Here is a 20,154-nt window from a genome sequence, read left to right as displayed (position 1 = left end):
ACATCATTAAAAATGCAACAGAATTCCAGTTTGCCTGCACATCTGTTTGCTAAGAGGGCAATGATGAGATGTTGTGACTTTCTCCCAGTTATTACCCAGAACTTGTTTGTGTCGATTTATCAGTCATTTGATATTTCAATCAACAAAGCTTAAAGGAATGGGGGAATTGGATTAGATGACATGTATGACCCCATTTAAATTTCAAACAAAAAGCATTTACCAAAATAATGACTTCTGTGATGTCACCTCTAATTGTGATGATATGAAAGCTCATGCATGGTATTTACTTCCTTTTCAAAAGGTGTAAATTGCACTTATTATATTTCAAGTAAAAAATTTAAAAACAATTATAATGATTAAGACTATATTCTCTGGTAAGAAAAGGAACACAAAACTTTTATTTAGCCTTATTAAGATCTAACTAATACTGAAACTCCAACTTAAATATGCAATTGATTTAGGATTTTATTTTTTTTGTTGTTGTTGTAACAATAAATGTAGTAGTAGATGTACTGCTTATATTGGTTTCATAGTTCAAGAATATTAAAATTGATGTCCATAGTTATTTTAATATTTTTCACATGGCTGCAAGATGACTATTGCAGCTCATATCATTTTTTTGCATCAAGAAAATGACATCGAAGAACTGGGTAAGTCAATTCCAGTCACCTTTATCCATTTTTAAAAGGAAATTAGCATATCTCTAAATTATGCCTGACCAGTTTTCATTCACCTCTCTGGATTGATTGACATTGCAAAGCAAGGAAAACTAAGCAAGTGAACTTTGAACTTTTCAGTTTACATTGTAAGAGAAAGCTGCTGAAAGAAGATGGAAAGATTTTGGATAAAAATTTAAAGAGCTTTGCAAAGGCAATATAAAGCATAAAAATATTCTGTTAGGTTTAAATATTGTCCAGTGCAAGTTTTAGAAATATATGAAGTACACACTTAGGACAAAAATATGAAAGTACTATAACATAGCAATGACTAGTGTCATATAGTATTTTATTAAGTTTATTAGAAAGCAAAAATATTTTGCTGTTTAAATTTTCAAACTCATTCTCTGTGCTAATTTTTTTTTCTTTTCATGCATATTTAATCTTAAACATTAACCACACACTGCTATTTCAGTTGAAAAGACTGCATGGTACAATGAAAAACATACTGGGCGAAGAATCAAAAAACCCATATGTGAATTCAAGGTTTTTCACTCTCTATGTGTATGACCCTACCAAGTCGATAAAGCTTTCCACACTTTTTTTTCTCATTTAAAAAAACAGGATGTTATTGTCTTTATCTCAGAGTTGCCATGAAAATTAAAGGAATTAATATATGTGAAACTTTTCTGTGAGATGAAAGGTGCTAAACAAATTTTTGATGCTGCCATTTTGAGAAAAGAAAAAATACTTTATATTTTAAGTTATTATTAAAAACATATTAATTTTTTTCATGGGAACAATATTCTTCTGAACAGAGGTACATCTCTTTGAGTAAAAATAGTACATCCTTCCATAGTATTAGCAACCATATGCAGGTAACAATGCCCATCATGTGCCCATAGCACATTAAGAAACGGGCACTCCTTGGTGGTACAACAGGTTAAAGCACGCACTGTGAAGCTATCCTCAGCCACTGCAGCCTAAGTTTGACCCCTGGCCAGGGAGGTGAACCACATGGTGTGGCAGACCTCTCCTGACCTGCCCACTGTTCCCATCAGCAGTGCATTTTGCTCAATCTGCCTGTTCTGTTTCCCACTCTGTCTCTGATGGAATCCCTTACCACCCCACACCTCTAGCCTGTAACCCAATTCTTGTATGCATAAATAAATAAATCCTCTTAAAAAGAGACATAAAAGGCCCTCCCTGGTGGCATAGCGGGTTAAAGCACAGCACTGAGAAGCTAAAGCCAGGTCCAAATGAGTTTGATTCTTGCCTGCCCGGGAGGTGACCACATGTACCTCCTTGATCTGCCTGTTCTGCTCCCCACTCCGTCTCTGGTGAAGCCTCTCGCCACCTCTGAACCTCTGGCCTGTACCCCAGTTCTGTATGTATAAATAAATAAATCTTAATAAAAAAGAGACATAAAAGATGATGATGGAGATGGTTGAAATAAAATCCTGAACATATTCGAAACTAGAGTGAGCTTGTGGCAAATCATTTGAAATCATGCCTCTAAAAAGCATAGTTTAGTAGGAATTATGAAAAGTAATGAATAAAGATTTAACTTGATGTGTATTTTCCTTAGGATAGTCATTATTTTGACATATCAAAACCAAAAGATGTAAATGAAAATGTTTTACTGCTATGAGCATTAATAAAATATTTTAAAATTTTTGTCACCATTAAAGGATAGATTATAATTTTAAACACACTAAGTTACATTAAGAGGGTTGACTGAATATTATTAGATTTCACACTCATTAGAGTGTGTGAATTTGATGAGTTGTACAAAGTCAATGTAGGACAAGTTTATAATGAAATTAAAATGTGCCTGTGAAAGCTCGCATAGAAAAAAAAATCTGTGTGCAGTTGAATTATTATGTAAGAAAATTATTTTCCCTACCATACAATTGATTTCAAAAGTATTCTTGTGTGTTATCAACATATTTTTGAAGAATTAAATAATTATATATTTAAGAGCTTTTATATTAAAAAAGGAAAACTAATAATATTGCTAAGTGATACATTTTCTATAAGTGAAGTGACTGAGTAATAAGTGCTTAGCTTAGAAAATAATATTGTTCTCTTTATAGTAAAAGCCACCATTTAAATCCCTTAGGAAGGCATTGAGTTGGAAATCCACATAATACCTCCCAATAAAACTAAAATAGCCACTTTTCTACATGAAAATGGGTCAATATTTCTTTGTAATGGTGCATGATAGGTGCATAGCTTTTATTAGGGCTATTTTATGTGAAAAATGAATACTGGACCTTAAGCACTAGGACCACCTGCAGGTGGAGGAACATTTACAAAGGACAGACACCTGTTCCAACTGTTTTGCTGCTGCTGAAATGTTTTGTTCTCAAAAACATTATGTAGGTTTTAAAAAGAGTACTCGTGAAAAGAAACATCTTGGTTTTTTTGCTTTATATTTTAGGGTAAATTTCTAATCCCAATTTCTCCCTTTGGCAAAAGAAGATTTATAGAACAATGAAAGATAAATGTTTGATAATTACTAAGAGACATAGCAATGAATATGTATCAACATTTCAAGAAAACAAATTATGAAAATAGCAGGCTGTGTATGCTGGCTCAATTTTGCATAAAATGAATATAACTTTTATAACTTTTATTAATACCAATATGACCGTAAAATACTCTTACACTTTTTTTCAACTAACTTCATTATACTCTCCCCCATAAGCATGTATACCTCCATCACCTCTATTCTGTCCTGAGAAAGTCACTATCCTTCCTGTACTCAAGGAAAGGGGCTTACACATTGATATGAAGTAGGTTATTTTAAGGGTTGTTTATCATTAGCCTTTTTGAAATATTTTTTTTAACATTGAATGTGGTAAAGATCCAGATAATAAACTGATCTGATAGTCTCAAGGAATTACTACAAAATCCTTCCCTTTTTTTGTACAAAAGAGGGAAAAATAATTGGAACAACTGGATTTTCATATCTGGCACAGGCTTAGTCTTCTAAAATTTGCTTTAGAGACTTTGATTTCAGGTGTATAATGTGGAGAGTGAATTTGTTCCTCTGGGTTCTGGAGCTATAGGTCAACGTAATATCGGCAAGTGTTAAATTTATTTGAAATCTCATTATCACATTAATGCAATAAATTTAAATAATATATATGAATTTTAAGTATTAAGGTAATATATTTTTCACAAACTTGAAGTAAAAGTTGTTATTCCTAGAAAACTGGACATGGCATGATCTTGTATTCTAGGGACACATATTTCCATAAAACATAAATCTAGACAGAGATCTTTCAGAAAACCAAACTCAATAGAGGAGAATGGAAGAAAGTTTGAGAACTTCTTATGAGTTACAACTCTCACTGTAAAGGTATTTGTTTTCAGTGAATAGGAAAATCTTAGGAAATGTGAGACTTCTTGGATCCTTTATTAGAAGCATCTCTGCCCAGTAGAGAGACTCTCTGACTCTCTCTTTTTGTCAATGTACAGTTTATAATAGAGCTTTAAATGGATTTTTTAAATAATAAAAACATTTTTTAGAACCCATCAGTTTAAAACCAAAAACACACTGCTTCAAAATTTCCTTGCATATAAAAATCTTGAATTTTAAACAGTCTACGTTTATCATAAGCTCTTAGTTTACATTTTCATAGGTTCCAGAAACAGTAAGTAAAAAATAGCCAATTCCTAGATGTCTTTGGCTCAATTTACTGATTTCAAAATGCAAATTCTATAGAAAGAATGAGCTAATGATTAGGCTTTAACTGCTCACAGTCAGCAGTCACTGTCCTGAAATTCAATATTAATGATATGATGTAACCCTACTCACAGAACTTTTAAAATATATTTCATTTTATTGGAAAGCTGTCATTTTGAGATTACCTTGTTGGATCATATCCTGATGAGGTAGGGAAAAGACAAAGGCTGATTTTCAATCATGTCATTAAAATGTATACTACAGCTATCTAGATCAAAATATTTCTCTTTTCTCATTAGCTTTTCAAAGTGCCTTACATCTCAAATATGCTTAGTTTAATATCTTTTGTTATAGATTTACTTGTCATGAAAGTTCTAAAGATTGATGATTCTATAAATATATAAATAATTTAACTGTATTTTGTGTTTCATTTGATTTTAACATTTTTCAAAGACTGGAATAAAAAAGATATCTTAAACAAGTTAAGGTTGAAAAAGAATGAACATCTTGAATCTAAAGCATAGAGGGCCAGATTTTCTTCATAAATAATACATGGGCAGGGGCATATTGTACACTTTGTGGGACTTGCATGAACTTGTTCTGTCTGCCAGAGAAAGTTATTTCCTCAGTACAGTAAAAATAGTAAGGTTAGATTAGAGGACATAAAGAGACTTCCCAAAATAATTTCCTCACTTTTAGATAGCAGCTTTCCAGTGGGAATTTGCTATTACCAGTTATGATTCCTTTCCACAATCACCTTTGGTAAAGTTAAATCATTCAAAAAAAGCAACATAATCAAAGGTTAAGTTTTTGTCAAAACAAAATGAGAAAAACATTTCCAAAAGTGATCAATAGTCTATCATTTAAATAAAATTATTGGCTTACAGGTGTTAAAAGTAGGTTAAAGAGTGAAAGACCCAAGAAAAATGCTGATTATTAATTTGGAAAAAGATACAGTAACTGACTCTGATTTTATAGTGCTGATAATTCACTACCTGGTTTGATAATAAAAATCTGTAATGCATAGTTGGTATTATTAATATGGCTTCTATTTCTAAACGGAAAGTGACTCCACTATTTTCTTCAAATTTTCAGCAGATAAAACTACATGTGTGACATGAAGATATGCTGCTCATGTCCCCTTTGCATGAATGGCTGGCTCTTCAGCTGTGACAAGCAAGGTCAAGTGCACCACTGGGAACCCCACTACCTGTACCTGTACAAGGTGAGTGTATTAAGGTCTTTCATTCCAGGCTGACAACACAGAACAACTTAAAGGACAATATAAATTGAAACACTTTTGCCTGGACTCATCAACACTTTTGTGATAAACATTTTATGCAGATTATTCCATGCTCAAACTACTCTCTCTCTCTCCTCTTTTCATTGGTGTCAATTCTAACATACTCTTTTACTCCAATTGTATGTCACTGTTTTGATTCCAGAAAAACCAGCAAACTGTCTAGAAAGATTTCTAAGATATATTTTTAAAACTCATATTTTGCTGTGAGAATGGAAACTCACAAAAGCGATGCTAAGTGAAAAATAATTCTGGATTTTTTACTCACATAATATGGATGACCTGTTTGGAAAAGGCAAGTGCATGGAGACCAAATAAGTGCATAGATGTGGGCTGGGATGCAGAGTATTAAATGAACAGAAAGAGACTCTTGGGGTGATGGAAATCTTCCAATTTTGGAATTTAGTGCCAGTTTTAATTCTGTCAGTATATAAAAAATCATTGCAATTTGTACTTAAAACAAGTGAAGTTTATAGTATTCTATCTTAATAAGGCTGTGTATACTGTTTGATACAGTATCATCTCAGTTATAATACATAAACATGCATAACAAACATACACTCACACATACATACAATGTTACACAAAAATGTGAAAATTTTTGGATTATGTTAAAAAATCTTGGATCTAGTTAAAAAATGATGAGTTTTTGTAATAGGCTAGCTCTACCTTCTATAATAAAAAGACAAAATGTAATTTAGCCTAATCTATTCATCTTATATCTTACTCGTATTTCCTGATCCGTGTACACATACTTGATGGACAGGTTTTTCACTTGGACCTCCCTGGTGGCATGTCATGCTGTCATCAGGTGACAGTCACTCCTGGTGACTGTCATGCTGTCACCACTACTACCTGTGCTTGATCCCTGGCCAGGGAGCTGGCCCACATGGCCCAGCAGACTTTGTCTCTCTTGCTTCTCCCCTATTCTGCTTGCTCCCCACTCTGTTTCTGGTGAATCCTCTCACCACCCACAGCTCTGGCTTATACCCCAGTTCTCTATAAATAAGTGAGTAAATCAATCCATTTTTAAAAACTCACATTATCTATCTATCTACTTACTTATTACAAGTTTTGTTATTCACTAATCAGAGTGGACATAGAACTTAGGTTGGGAAAATGGAAAGAAATGTGGATTATAGTCACCTCTGCATAAGATTTGCCCCTATTTTTTTGTTAACTGGGTCTTTATATCAGGAGATAATGATGAGGAATAATTAAGTACCACCTTTCTGATTATAAGTAAAGCAAGATGAGGTTGTTTTATGAGTTCATTAATTTCAGTCTTATAAATAATTGTTTTATATTAATTCAAAATAAGCAGGTTTCAGTAGTGTTTCCTTGAAAATGTCCTCTTTAATATGCTAGTGGAAAGTGAAAGAATCAGTAACAATCTCTAACAGCCCACTGGTTTCTCCTTTTGTGTTCTGTATTTAAGTAGGCAATAATGTATCTGATTTGTACTTCATTGTTATATGGTATGAATTCAAGTTTTTTTTTTTAAATTTATTTATTTATGCTTATAGAAGGGGCTACAGGCCAGAAGTGTGGTGGGTGAGAGGATTCACCAGAGACAGAGTGGGGAGCAGAACAGGCAGATCTACTGAAATACACTGCTGAGGGGAGCAGTGAGTAGGTCAGGAGAGGTCTGCCACGCCATGTGGGTCAACTCCTGGGGTGGGAGATAGAACTCACACTGCAGTGGCTTTGGAAAGCTTTATAGTACGGTGCTTTAACCCATTGCGCCACCAGGGAAACCTCGAATTCAAGATTTTTATGAATTTTTTTACCTTTCATTTGTACTGACAACACTTCCTGTCATTATCACCTGAAGTAATCAATATAAGGCACCCTTCTTATATTTATAAACTCTTCAGTGATCTTAAACATTTTATATTCAAATCCCCTTTTTCCTTTAATAAACTTGTCACCATTGCTAGTCATGTTTACGTCCTAGTATTGCTTTTATCAAGTCACTTATAAAATTATTTGTATAATACATCTACCCTAATCTACCTATACTTGGCAGTTGTTCTTTTTCTTCCATGAGTTTTACCTAAAACATTCTTATTTCTTACTTTTATGCCACTTTTCTGTGTCTGAAATGCTCAACTCACTTATCTCAAAAATTCCAATCAACAACCAAAGCACAATATAAGTAGTAGTATTTTTTTATGAAAAATTTCAATTCCCTGGAGGATAATTCTTTTTTGGTTTCCCAAATACTGTTTTATCATTATCAAAAGAAAGTATTGTATAATAGTTATATTTCAGTTCTTTCCTACTGTTTTCCAATTTATTAGAAGTACATTTTAGCTGATATTTTAATCACAAAACTACAGTATGACCAATGTAATGTTTCTTGTAGTAAAAAATAGTCAGCAAAAAATAATCGTATGTTAATTATTTCTGTAAATGGAAAGCTAAAATCTTTATCTCTTTTGAAATGTTTCCTAATTCACATGATAAAAGTAATTAGTTCATTATTTTCAACTATAAGTTAGTATTTTGGTATCATTATATATCTTTTTACTATCACTGATTAATTACAAACAGACTAGGTTCCCCAGACATTAAAATGCTTTCACTGGTTAATTCATCACATTTTTATTATGTATATTATATATTTTTCAGAGGACTCATGACTTCATTTTTGAATGTATTTTTTCTCATCAGCTAATCATGAAGTAGTTTCAGCATACAGGCTCGGGGTATATTAAAATAATAAATATGTCAGTTATTAAAAATGCATTAAAATGAAATTTTCCTATAATGTCTGTTACTCAGCATTAGAAACATGACTTTTTTTTTAAATCAGTGTAATTATATCTGTCCAAATTAACCAAAGAGGAACCCTTCTGTGCAGCTCACAGTACCGAATTCAAAGGGGCTCAAATGTATTGTTGAGAAATAAATAAATGTATAACTGAGAGAGCAGATTCCAAAACAATAGGTTAGGCCTATTATCTTTATTTCTTTTTCCTGGATTTTAGGATTCAAACTACAAAATTACAGTGAGAAAATATAAGGCTGAGTGTCTCAGATTTACCTTATGAATTCATCTGATGGGCAGTCAAGACATATCAGTTGAGGGAATGATTAATGATTAAAACACCATTTGTATTTAAAATAGCTACCAGGTATCAGGGTATTCTTAAAATCAGCTTGCAAATTGTCAGGATTCCTGGGATTATATCTACTAGGTTACAACAACAGGCAGTACAATTCCCATGCTGCTAACATGTCAATTATAGGATGTTCCCTCATCTCTAGTTATCACAAGTTTATTTTTAATTCAACTAAATTTTAGCTATTATAAAATTTAGCAGCAGCATTACGTATTGCCTGGGGACATTCAAACTACTCTATTATCATATTTTTAAGGAAACCTAAATTTTGTGGGAACACAATGTATTAATTTCTTGGAGTTCTTATTTAATCTGCTGCTTTGTGATATAATGTCTTTCCTGCATACTTCTCAAAATTATTATGAGTTTCATAGTATATATTGTATTCACAAGACCTTGGTAAGCTTGTTACTGAGCAGGAGGAGGGACACAGCTGAACCCCCAAATCTGCCTGCTCTAAATAGTTTATCTTGATCCTCCGCATCAAGATAAAACACGTAAGACCTTTAATGGAAAGGGACTTTAGTACAATCAATGTGCAAAACAGCAAATCTAAAGAAAATAGTTACTAAATCAAATGCCCAAAGTTACTCATTCCCTCGTGGGTCAAAGTCTTACCAAAAGGGATTGGCTCGAGCAAGGCCTAAAGCCCACCACAAGTTTAAAGCACCTTCTTTCTGGCCGGGATCCATAGAAAAGGGCCAGAAATGACCAGACAAGTCTGGGAGGAAAAGAACAAAATCAAAATCAAGATAAATACTGCCACAGTGAACCTCCACACAGTTCTTTCACCCACATTTATTTCAGTCCAGGACCAAGAAAAAGGACAAAGCTTCTTTAGGTATCTCTCTGTTCCATGTGCCTCCCTCAGATCTTCTTCTGGCTCACTATCCTGCTTCCTTCCTTTTCAGTCTCCTCTCCAGATTCTTCTCCTCCCTGCTCAGCTCCATCCTCCTTCTGGGAGGGACAGGAAAACTGGAACCTCCCCTTTTCCTGGGGATTACCCTCTTACAAGCTGATTGTATTATTTTTGGATATTAGAATTACCTGTAATAGAAGTCATATACATGTCTGTGTAATACATTTGCAAAATATAGAAAACTCTATACAAAATTATTTAAAGCAAATATTTATTTATATTCTGATATCTTAAAAATTGTTTTAAATATTCTATAGGGACACATCACATTTTTACAAAAAATCTTCCACAGTATCATATAAAATATTTACAAGATTACTTTTTGTAATTCCATTTGTAGTTTTCTGTTACTTTTTTTTCTCAGTATGTTTATTAAGTATTCGTTTCAGTGTAGCATATTGCCACAAATTTAGCATGTTTCATCAAATAACTTATCTGAAATTTCAGTGGATCAGGACTCTGACTGAGACCTCTGCAAATTTGCAATCAATATGTTGGCCAGGACTAGGTTTTCTTGTGGAGGGTTAACCAGGTTGGCTATGCCTTTCATTAAGCTAATCAGGCTGTTAGCAACATTTTCTCTGCAATTGCAGCACTAAGGTCTCAATTTCCTGATGGACGTTGTCCAAGTCCGGCTTGTGAGCTATAGAGACACCCTGTGGGTTTTTTCCCCATAGACACTTTCCAAGTTTCTTTTTGCACGACAGTAACTTACTTCTCCAAAGTCACCCAAGGAGAAAGTTTTTAGCCTGACTCTCCTAGTAAAATGGAATCTTATTAAATATGACATTAATCATCACAGTGATCTTTGATAATTTTTGGCCTTGTGTTGTTGGTTAGAATCAAGTCATAATGAATGACCAAAATCAAGGGGAGGGGCTTATCCAAAGGCATGAACACTACAAAGCAGAATAAGGAAGGGGTGATTTTATTGTCTGTGAGTCACAGTTGTGAACTATATAATGGTACCCCATTAACGTATATATGTATTAAATGAAGATGACTATAATATTTTAATTACTGTTCATGCATGAAGCTAATGTTTTATGCCTTTTAGAATTTGTACAAGTCTTAAGCTCCAACTTCTGAAAAATTGAAAGCTTATTTTTTATTTCCTATTCTAGTGAGATCCTATTTTTAGATCCAGAGGAGGAGAGATATATGGGCTTTTAAAATAATACCACTGCCCTTTATTTCTACATTGAATTCTAAATGTCATCTACTTTGTGAAAGTTAAAAAGAAAGATTGAGAGTATTTATTTTAAATTAATGTCACTATAATATTACAGATTTTAAAAGAAAATTATGTTTGAAACCACCTTCATACTTCCAAAAGTACTTAAATATATTTTCTACACACACATTTTGTTGACTCACATAAAATCATTAATTTTTGCAATACAAAAATTGTATTATGAATTATGAGCAATATTATACTAATGCATCATATCTCTGTGTTTGTTTTATTGTATATGTATATATGTATACAAGAGGTACAATTTTAAATTTATGTATAATTAAGGTATTACCTTTATGCCTTCACAACTGATTTAAAATAGAATGTAAAGATACCCTGTTCTTATTACTTTGAAAAAATATAGTGTATGTATGCTTTCCTTCTATTGTTTTCATATGAAAAGATCTATCCATAAAAAGATACTTTTAAAATTCTTTATTTTAATAACATAGCTAATGTATTCTAACTTAGGTTTATTATGGTAATTAGAAGTCTTCGTAGACTTTAGATATTCTAATTAGTGGCAATCACAGATGTAACAAATTTCTAACAGAAAAATAAAAAAAAAACTAACAAATATCACCCCAGGTACAAACAGTAACTGTGCCCGACTAGGAGCAAGAGAAAAGGCAGAAGGATTAAGAAAGCAAGCTTGGCTTTATGACAGCTGCTGTCTTCTCCGTAAAGTGCTAGTATATGAAATACAAGGTTGTAAAATGCAAGCCAAAAAATTGCTCTCTCATAAGATTCTATCTTCACTCTACTTAGAAAGTCTTTATCATATGGAAGACTAGATTAAAGAGAAGATACATTTGATAGCCTTATAAGTGTCTCTGATTCTTACCCACTACTTAAGGAGCTTGGTATATGTTTTGAAGAGAAGTATTAGACAGAATGTTGTTTAAGTCAAAAACGTACCATGAGTGATGGTTTAAGTCCATAGGTTTGAGCCCTCCCTGTTGGCACAATGGGTTAGGACAAAGCACTGCAAGCTAACCACAGCAGCTTCAGTGCAAGCTTGATCCCCAGCCCCAGAGGTGACCCATATGGCACAGCAGACCTCTCCTGTCTTGCCCGCTGCTCCCCTCAGCAGTGTATTTTGTCAATCTGTCTGTTCTGCTCCTTACTCTAGTGAATCCTCTTACTGCTTCTGCAAATGATAATAAAATATTCTGACTTTTTTTAAAGGAAAATTCTTCAATATCAACTGAGCCTGTATGCTTGAGCTCATGTATTTTAAAGTAAAATTGTTCACAGAATGGCTAAAGAATGACTTCTAATATTCCAGAAAGAGCAAAGTTGTTTAATCAAAATCCCATTGATTAAACCTGAAATTTCTTTGCTTCTCGCCTCTTCATGAATATCATAATCTTGACTTTTTACAAATTTTATTTCTTGTCATAACATTTCTTCTATAATTTATTTCTTCCTGTATTTTACTGATACATTTCTAAAAATCTAATGATATAGGCTAGATATCAAGATTTCAATAAATTTATTGCAAATTTATGGAATCTGGAAACTTTGAAGCTTGATAGTAATTTGGTATAAATGAAATATTATTTACTACTTAAAATTGGTTACTTCATGTCTACACAGACAAAAGGAAAGCCTTGGATTCTGTGTGTAAACACATGGGTCACAGCTTATTTTCACAACTCTGACAAACTTAGATAAGGCAGCCCACCCAACAAGGCATTTAACTAACTTACATAAAGCGGCCCATTCAATAAAACCTGCTGCATTATTTCTGAAAGTAATCCCTTGGTGGTATCTTGAAAGCATAGTAATTGGCTGACATATAGAATGGAAAATAGGTTCATTAAAATAATTTACTCATTTTTTCATTCCATATAGGTGATACTCTTAACGCATCCACTGCAATCTATGAGAATTATTCTTCTTCAGCAATAAGTAAAGAGTACAGTGAAGGATTTAATATTGCTTAAGCAAAAAGAGAAAGAATGAGAGACATAAAATTACATTGTTTTAGCTAAAAAGAAAATACTGATCTAGTCTTTATTTAAAATATTGATTATTTTGTTCATCAGAAATATTTTTACTTACTTTTACATACCATTTATTTTGATAGTGTGTATGTTCCCCTAAATTTAGTGATACAGTTGCCCCACTCAACTCATTTTAGTACGAGGATGGAAAGGGAATGAAGGGAGGGAGGGGAGAAGGGTGAGATGGACAGAAGGTGAGAAAAAAGAGAGAGAAAGAACAAGTTCAGATGAAATAAGTATAGTGGTTGTAGCTGTTTTAGTTATCACCCCCAAATTTACATCTATATCATTTTGAGATCTCTGTGTGTGTATATATATTTTATTTAAAGGTATAAAAATGTTTATACAGATGTAATTATGTTAAGGACCATTAGATGAGATCAGCTTGGATTATTCATGTAGGCCATAAATCCAGTGACAAGTTCTAAGTTTCCTTAGAACGTATTGAATTTAAACCACTGAAAAATGCTGGCATTTGTATCATTGTTTCTTTACTAGTGGCGACGATAATACAGTGATGAAAAATTCCTTTAATCTGAAAAATACATAAAATTAAAATTTGAAACATTGTTAGAATGTTCTTTGTGCAATGCTTCATTTATTTTAGATTTGTTTCTCAGAATTCAAAGTTCTAAGAAAATTCAGCCTTAGTAATTAAGCATATTCTAAGAAAAATTTTAATGCTAGAATAATCTAATACATTTTAACTTATATCATAAAGTTAATATATATTTAAATCAGATATATTTCAAATTATAACACTATGATAAATATTTCCCATCCATATTCTCTATGATTCCTTTTATATCATGTTTGTATCCTTTGTCTTTATTATATGTCTTCTTTCTGTCTTGTTTTCCTAGATCACATTGAATTACATCAGAATCAATCATTAAAAATGAAAAACTACCCAGTAATTCTTTCCAATAGAATTGAAACAAACAACAAACTAAAAAAAAAAAAAGCCTCTGTCAGGTAGTCAACTTTAGGCAGCATTGTTTTCTGCAATTATTGAAGTGGCTTAAAAGTGTAAGCACTTGTAAGGAACAAAGAATCAATGTCTCTTCTTTCATAGTGTAGTGTTTTGCAGACGATACAAAGAATTAGTGCAAAAGGAACTTTAAAAAATATTTCAAAGCTTTAACTGGTATCTAAGGCAGAGAGTCCTTTGTGACCTTATGAGAAAAAAAATAATATAATTAAACCTAAGTTTATTATGATGTACTTTGATTTATAGTATAAAAGAATTTGGGGCTCTCCCTGGTGGCGCAGCGGGTTAAAGCACTGTACTAAGAAGCTTAAGCCACTTCCTCATGAGTTCGATCCCCGCCTGCCCCAGAGCAGGTCCACATGGAGTGGCAGACCTTTCCTGACCCGCCCGCTGCTCCCCTCAGCAGTGTACTTCATCGATCTGCCTGTTCTGTTCCCCGCTCTGTCTCTGGTGAATCCTCTCACCCTCCACATCTCTGGCCTGTACCCCAGTTCCATATGAATAAATAAATAAAAATCTTAAAAAAAATTTGGTGAAAAGAAAAGCATCATAAAGATACCAATTAAAAATTGATATTTTATATTTTTAAAGTTTCCTAGGTTATAGTCACTGAATTTTTACAGAGAATGGTTCAATGGTAAAATGCATGTATCTAACGTAAAATTTTCAGGTTTAGAGACTAATCAACTTGTATAAGGACCACACTTTCTAAACACATATTTAGCAGTCAACATGATACTTAGAAATATGCATTCTTTCTTTCAACCTACAAATATTTAACGAGTATGTGTTATTTACTAGGGATGCGCTGTGATATGGCACCAAGCAAAATAAAATAAGTTGTATTTAAATAGCTTACCTTCCACTTAGTGGGTGGGGCATATTATTTCTAAAGATTTTCTACTTTCATCAGTGGAGTATGGCAATCAGATGGCATTAAGATGATTAAGAGCTTTGTTGTAGAACTTTGTTGTCATTTGCAGTTATTTTTTTCATCCAAGCAAAAAGTAAAATTTTCATTCTCAGTTCATACAAATAGCAGTGAGATCCTAATATTAATTTTTCAAATTTTACAGGTGACATCTCTTTAAGGCATCAAAAATCATAATTTAATTAAATGAACCAGATTTCTGAATTGTGATGTAGATAATTCCCTTTGATATAAATTCTGTCATATCATATTATAGAAATCAATTAATGATTCTACAATACATGACTTATTAACATACTTATTTCACCATGTTGCCAAATGAATAACATTTAATTTTGAGTACTCACTTCAGATATTACTTCTCGGTCTGAAGGAATAAGCTTTTTTATATAAGAATGCATTATTCTATCACAATTATAATCTTTTGAAAAAGTTTTCTTCAAGTTTACATATACATTAAATACATATTATTGTAATGTTTTCAATTTTAGATTTTTCTTTCATACAGTTGAAGCTTTTTATTGTAATAACAGAGTATTTATATGTAAATATGAATATAACATAAATATAATTCTAACAATGTCCATGTTAATAAATTTTTAGTGAATATCATGTTCTTACTATAATACTCTTGAGAATTAGAATCAATTCCTATCTAAAATTTCATCCAATGTCCCAGCTGGCTAGTAATACAAGGAAGCTTCCTGGGGAGAGGAATGAAGCTTTTCAATCTGCTCGAAGAAAAGGTGTGTAGGACAGAGAGTAGGGAAAGAGAATGTATTGAATGTGTGTGGTACTACCTCCAAAGAGAAGTCTATTGTCAAAGGGTGGATTGATCTTAAGTATTTCAGTCTATGTCCATACCACTCTGAGCACATGTGATCTCATGTGACCTTTAGCAGTTCTTGAGGAAATATTGCTCATTGGTGTCAATTGGCTTTTTTTGTGCAATTGTCCCAATTTTTTTTAAGTGATTAAATATTGCTAGGTAACAGGACTACCATTCTGTAGCTCTATTTCTGTAAATCTGTATATTCAGGTAAAACTTGATATTTGAATGTAAATATAGATAACTCCTTTGATTAATTTATCTTTACAGAGTCTTATATTTTAGTCCTATTTCCTTGGAATTTTGCAGTTTTCCTGTCTGAATTCTGTGTAGTTCCCTTCTCTCTCTCTCTCTCTCTCTCTCTCTCTCTCTCTCTCTCTCTCTCTCTCCATACACACACTATTCTTAATATTAATGCCATTCAATGGTGATTTACTTTAAAAGTTAAATGTTACTGCTCACTGAGTTCTGGACATCTCAGCAAACTGCACACAAAAAAATTACATAACTGTAAAAATAAACTTTGTAATAAATAAAATAAAAAATTACATAACTGAAAATTAAAATCATATTCACATGTATGATGGGTAGGACTTTAGCTGTTGCTTTCTGGTAGCAGAAATGCATCTTGTCTGCTTCAAATCCAATGGAATTTTTCAGAGAATCGTTACTACATATGCAAATATATATTTAACATTTTTGGTTAAAATTTCTCACTGGAGAGAATTTGAGAAAATAAAACATGTCTACAAAAACCAATTAGATTACTGGAAATTGGATACACTCCCCTTGTATTACAGACTTTGTGAGTTTGAATAAAAGCTTTCTCACATATCTCAACCTTTCATTGATGATTAGTTGCCAAGAGAGTGACAGAAAAGCCATGAATTTACTGTTATGACTGATCAACTGGAAAGACATTCAAATACAACTTGATATGGACACTGTAAGATGCTTTCATACATTTTATTATAGAATTATAAACCTTACATACATTAAAATTCATGATATGTTAATGACCTGCTAGGCGCAAGTTGTTAAACCATAATTTAAGAAAGGTATTATTTCAAATCTTAATCAAATTACCAATTTTCTCTTTTTTGACATTTTATGTTTAGAAGCCTCAGGACAAAAAATTAAGTTAACATACTACTGAAATGAATTTCATATATTATACATTGTGTCTACAGAGTGAAATACTTGGAGATTTTTAATTTGTTTATTCACTATATCATTTGTGTCTAATAATATACTTATTTCACTTTCCATAATCCTGATTTTACTAAGAATTATGTATTTGAGGAATATTTCCACTGTTTTCTCTAGTGAAGTGTTTTGGCCTTGTCAGAATTTTATAAGTATAGCACATCCATATCCTTTCAATAATTAAAATCACAGATTTATTAATTATTTTTAATTAATGTCAGCTCTGTTTCCATTTGCAAGCAACATAGGAAGGATTTCTATGTTGCTTGCAAATGGAAACAGAGCTGACATTCAAATATTTATTTGGTATTGTTAGGTGGAAATGATATCCTGAAGGAACTCTGCAGAATTCTTTGGTCTTCACCCCTTACTCCAGTTTTCTGAACTCCACCCTCTACTTCAGTTATTGATACTACAACTCTCAGCGATACCACTGAGAAAAACTGTGAGGACCCAAGGGCAGAGCAATTCAGGCATTCTGGGACTTTTGGGGAGATATAAGGGTGTGATGTGAGACGATCTTGGGCTCTGGACTTCGTGGCTCTCTCTAGACCATGTGACTTTCTGGACTATGGGGTGCACTCTCTCTGGACTTAGTGGCTGGTCATTTGGTTCTTGATGAGCGATCAGTCTGTTGGAGTTCCAAGTCAGCGAAGCTGGTAGGGTATTCTAGCTAACTTGTATCTCTTTCTTTCTTTCTCTCTTTCCCTGGGTTGTACCTTTTCCTTTCCCCTTGTAAATAAACACAATATTGACCCTTTTTGTGTGTGCCTGCAGTATAATTGAATTATAAGTGTGGGGATGAGGACCCACAAACAGGCAACCCAGTTCACAGTGGGTTGCCCTGTAACAGTGTGATTCAAAACATTCTAAACATTTCTATTTACTAGACATTTCCTCTCCTCTTTACCTGAGTATAGAACAGAAAGCTGTCAAACAATAAAACTAAATAATAATTCATTATTATATATTGTCATGTGTACATGAACATAAGAGCATTAATTAATGAAGTAGATAAATAGGGAGTATTAATGCTCTTGTAATTTACAACTTCAAACTTTTAAACAAGTGATCACATAAGAAATTGTAAACCACTTCCTAACTATATTCTCATAGCAGGCAGTCATTCAGAAAGACATGTTTTTGTATTAATCTACATTTTAAACTTCTCCAGTTGCTGCTTTACTTATTTCTGCAGTATCTTGAAAAATAATAAAAAGCTAGATCATTGTTATGGAGTTCCACAATTTCCTGGAGAGCCCCAAAATTTGGAAATTGAAGTACTTAACAAAATCAGACTTCTAGTGGATAGTAAATTCTGATAACCTATTAAAGTAAATCTTCACAAATAAATTATATCAACATATAAAAATGATATATTTATGAATACCTGCAATGTAGCAAAATCTTTAATCCCCTTTAATTTTTTTATTTAAATTATTTTACCTCTCTTGAGTGTATATTATGGTCATGGAAGTGGTTAAAAGACAGATAAAGTTTTTCCAATATTGAGCTGAGGAAAATGAAAGTCAATAAAGTAAATAACACTACTTGTATATCAGAGGGGGAAGAAGTGGAATTGCACCTTCTGATTTAAATTTTCATAAGCTTTCCTCGATGGAGGAGGATTATGAGTTGAAGATCTAAAGCTAGTTCAAAAAGGCTATAAGAAAGTTAGAAATTAAAGAATTTGAAAAAGTAAACACTGACAAACTCATGCAGGATCTTTAACCCACAAAGATTTTGAAACAATACATCCTTTACTATTCACAGTAACAACGCCTTTCTCAGTAAATATAGTTGAAAGGTAGGTTGGCGAGAAGGCCAAGGATTGTATAAACAGAGGAGTAATAGTCATGTTTACTATATGTGTGTGTGTGTGTGTGTGTATCCGACTTTGGAAAATCAAGACAAAAGATAAATATTTGGGTTAGAAGGATTATCCTAATATAAATGACCATTGATAATGTTCATTGAGAAGTTAAAGGATAGGTAAGAATTTCATTGTTGGAATTCCTCTGTAGTCTTTATATCATATAGTAATTTTCAACAGCAGATTCCAATGCATACATTTTCCTTCTCTACTAAGCCTTCCTCCTGTGACTATCCTGTATTCACATGCGCTTAGCATATAGCTATGTTTAAAGCCCCCACATTTCACTAAAGGAACACAGCCTTGCTCAGTACCTCAGTTATGCTCAAAGAAACCTGTATTCAGAAAGTTTACCCTAGAAGTTGGAAATATGTGACATCTAGAAGATTCACAAAAGATTGGGGTATAAAAAAGAAAAAAAGTATAAAATGAGCAGGTTAGTATTTATTTGTCTCTTTCTTGTCAGTATAGCTAAAGATTTATCAAGAAAGTTCTTTTGATAGGATAGCAAAAGCTTTATTTGTTTTATTCTTATGCTCTACACATGAATATTTGGCTCATTTGATTTGTATATAATATTTTGTTCTCAATTTCAATGACTTTTTAAAAAATTATTTTATCCAGCTTGCATTGAGTTTAAGATAGAGTTTATTTTTGTATGAGGAATATTAGGATTGTGTTTGAAGGTCACTTTTTTTTTAATACAAACAGTTAATGCTAAAAATGTCTCTACCCACTGATTTAGTTAATTGCTCAAATTATGACATTTTTTGTTGTTTTAGTAAAAAAAAATAAATCCATAGTTCACTACCAATCTTGTGTCCATATCGTCATGACCAAGGAGGATGCTGAGTCTATTAACTGTCATTTGTAAATGTCTCACTGTGTACTACATGCTACTTGGAATCACTAAGTGGATTAAAAATGAACTCTCCCACAACTCTAGTGATATAGATAGTATTATTATATTAGTTCTATAGATGGGGAAAGTAAACTATGGAACAGAAAAGTGAAATAATTTGCCTAAAGTATCATTGCTAATAAGGGTAAAGATGAACTTAGAAGCCAAAGTTTTGACTTCATAGTTTCTCTACTACTGCTTAATGATACTGCCACTCTGTAAATCAAAGCAAATTTCTAAACATGTTTTTGATTGAAGTGGAAATGAGGCCCTCCCTGGTGGCACAACAGGTTCTGACACAGCACTATAACCTTGCCACAGTCGCTTCAATGCCAATTCAATTCCTGACCCCAGAAGTGACCCACATGGCACAGCAGACCTCACCTGTCTTGCCTGCTGCTCTCTTCAACAGTGTACTTCATTGTTCTGCCTGTTCTGCTCCCCACTCTGTTTCTGGTAATCCTCTTACCCCCTGCAAAT

The sequence above is a fragment of the Condylura cristata genome, unplaced genomic scaffold (assembly GCF_000260355.1).
Source record: "Condylura cristata isolate star-nosed mole 26May11 unplaced genomic scaffold, ConCri1.0 scaffold00009, whole genome shotgun sequence".
Lineage (NCBI taxonomy): Eukaryota > Metazoa > Chordata > Mammalia > Eulipotyphla > Talpidae > Condylura > Condylura cristata.
This window is presented reverse-complemented; position numbering follows the sequence as displayed.